The sequence below is a fragment of the Sapajus apella genome, unplaced genomic scaffold (assembly GCF_009761245.1).
Source record: "Sapajus apella isolate SASKATOON/1434 unplaced genomic scaffold, GSC_monkey_1.0 scaffold5, whole genome shotgun sequence".
Lineage (NCBI taxonomy): Eukaryota > Metazoa > Chordata > Mammalia > Primates > Cebidae > Sapajus > Sapajus apella.
In genome coordinates, this window is record NW_022436945.1 from 32,756,609 (window position 1) to 32,759,842 (window position 3,234).

Here is a 3,234-nt window from a genome sequence, read left to right on the forward strand (position 1 = left end):
AAAGAAATACATATTTTATTAAAAATAAATGGTTTAAATATAATTTGAAAATATTTATTTATAATTAGGAGAAACAAAGACTTTACACAGGAAGCTTGAGAGCATGATTCGGAGACAATAGGCTACTGTAGAAATTATCTGTCACCCAGAGAAGGTTCTTGAGCTATGTCTGTAAAACATAAGAACTAAAAAAGTAAGCAAGGGCTAAACTGATTAGAGTTCATTAAAATAAATTCTGTGATATTTCACTGACCCTGTATTGGCAGACATTGCCAACGTATTTGCATCTTTATAAAATAGAGAATACAGATATTTCCACTGTGCAGGGGAAAATCTCAAGTTTCTTACTGTGTTTAGTATATCAAACATTACAAATCAGTTTAAGGCAGGGGAGAGGGTGTAGAAGATCCCCAGGTATTTATGAGCTAGATCAACATCTTGGCACTACATTATATTATTCCTTAAAAAATCATTACAGCAAAATATTTTAGTACAAATTCTCCTTTCCTTTTTCCACAAAAGTGTTCAATATTTGATCAAAACTATCATAGGAAAGAAGCATTTGGAAAAGTAATGCATATTACCAATATTATGTAACTAAAACACAAATAACCAGCATATGGATATCTAATTTCAGAATGACCTATAGTAACGGTAGCCAACATATTTATTGAGGTTTATTAAATGCACTGGTACTGAATTATTTTAGTTAATGCTAAGACAGTTTTACAAAGTAGAGATTGGGGTTTCTGAAAGGGCCCAATAAATTTCATCTTACTTCCCAGATTCTGTACATGCTGATAAGTAAAAATAAAAAATATAAAGTTGGAAAACTAAAGTATCACCTTGAAACAAGGCCAAATTGAAGTATACAAATTTTGATCTGAGAAGCAACTAAGTTTACTGACAATAAACCCCAGGGTCAACTGGAAATACAGTCACAGCTCCTGGATGGAGCCTTCTTTACATGAAGTCACTGTTCCCAAGAGGAGGAAGGGAGGAATGGCACTCATTACGACACTTTATTTTCCCCAATTCATCAATCCAATAAATTCACTCTTGTACTCACTGGGAAGAGTGATTAAAGAGACCCCCCATGTTTTGCCAAAATGAGTTACAGCTACAGAAAGTTTTTTTTTTTTTTTTTGAGTAGGCAATATAATTATCCATATTTTTGAAATGATGCCTTAAAGATATTTGTTATTTTGGTTGGGTCACATAATAAATGTAAAGAGTAAAATTCAAATCAAGGGTTTTTGTTTTCTTGATACAAATGAAAACACTGCTAAATAACATGATATACTACCCTTTTAGATACAACGTTAAAAAGTCATCTACATAACAATAAAAATGCTAGAATTTGTGTGTTTGTAACATGCATCCAGTACTGCTTCTTCAAGTACAGCCGTAATGATGTTGTAGAACTCTGTGAAGCCCTGTGATTGCAAAGTGGCAGCCAGTGAAGAATCTGGAAACTTGTTGCACTTGACCACATAAGTGTAGAAATTTGTAGCCACATAAGAATTGAAGGACTAGAAAAGCACATTGGGTTTTGGCAGCCATGGATTTGTAAAGAATAAACACCTGACTAATAGAACTTCCCAGTCTCTAAACCTTTATGACATATATATCCCTCAATTTCATAACCAGGGATCAATACAACATTAACTTTCTGCTTACTGGAACACAGGCTCAGAAAATGGTATTTATCATTTTTTCACAGAAACATTTTACATGGTCATTTAGGTATAATTGGAATAACAATAAAAAATAAGAAAATATGCAACTTTGATTCTTCTCTCCAGCCCCCCAACCCCATCACCACAAATGCACACAAAAAGCCTGTTTTATGAATTTCATTATGTGCTGGTTTGGTCAATGTCAACTTGGCATTATCACCACCTGTCTCTTCGAAGATCAGAAACTGTTTCCCAGAACCCCTTTCTTGTACATTTTAAGTTTGAATTTGTCAAGGTGAAGAACATTCATGAGTTTGGGAAGCTCAACAAATCAGAGTCCATTATTATCAGAGACTAGAGTGGTCAAATGCAACAAGCTTCCAGATTGTTCACTAGCCACCACTTTGCAATCATAGTGGTAGGCAGAGCTCTGCAACATCATTATGGTACAAGCATTTCTTGCATTCTTTTCTTGCAAGATTTCTTATTCTGCTTCAGTACTAAAGGCTGATGCCAGGGTGACTTTCTCCCCAATACTACAGCCTAAGTTTTCAGGTATTTTCTCCCCTAGCTTTGTTTTTAATATAGGACAAAGATTCTTATAGTAAGCACCATAGTCACATAGTACTTAGAGAAGACCTGTATTCCTGATCAGATACAGATATATAATCCAACTGTGTTAATTCTGGAAGAAACAAAAAAAAAATGGTGAGACAGAAAGCAAAAACTACTATGATTTCAGCATGTTACTCACCCAATATACTAACATAGAGCACATAATTTAATTATATGTTTTATGAATAAGACTGTGTTGCGTAATTAGTGTATATAAATTGACAAGTATTCACATCTCAATTTTGGCAATAAACTCAATTCCCTATTTTCAACATGTAAAGTGATACTATCTATGATAATAATTTTTTGTTAGCATATATTTTTACATTTGAGAATAATCTGTGTGAATATATAAGCAAATTCCTTATAGATACACTATTAACATTCCTTAATATTATCGATGTCTTGATACATTTTTTAAACTGCAATAATTACTTGTTTAAAAAATTGACTATGATTTTAAAACATAAGACTCAGTTCAAAGGCATAATTCTTTACTCATGGATGTGCTGAGTATGCATTAGATGATAATATTTTTATGAACAAAGATGCACCATATTTATAGATTTTTTTTAGGTATCTATTCAACCAGTATAACTCCATTCAGTGCAATGTAATATTCAGTTTTAGTTCTTGCTTGAATCATGAAGTTCAGAAGTTTTTATTAGCCATCAAAATTACATATTTGATGTTTATTTGGAAGTCAAATGGTACTTATTCAGTTTTAAATGCCACTTATATGTTATAAGTAAGCTCCTGAACTTTTAGGAACACAAATGTTAGCAGGTAGATAATCTGCCTAATCTTATTCTGAAGATCTAAATTGTTTACAAACCTCTTGACTTGTGTTGACTCATTATTAATAAGCAGAAGTAAAATCTATCAGCTGATATTCTTGATTCCCTAATTTTTTTTTGGAGGTAATCATTTGAATAACTGG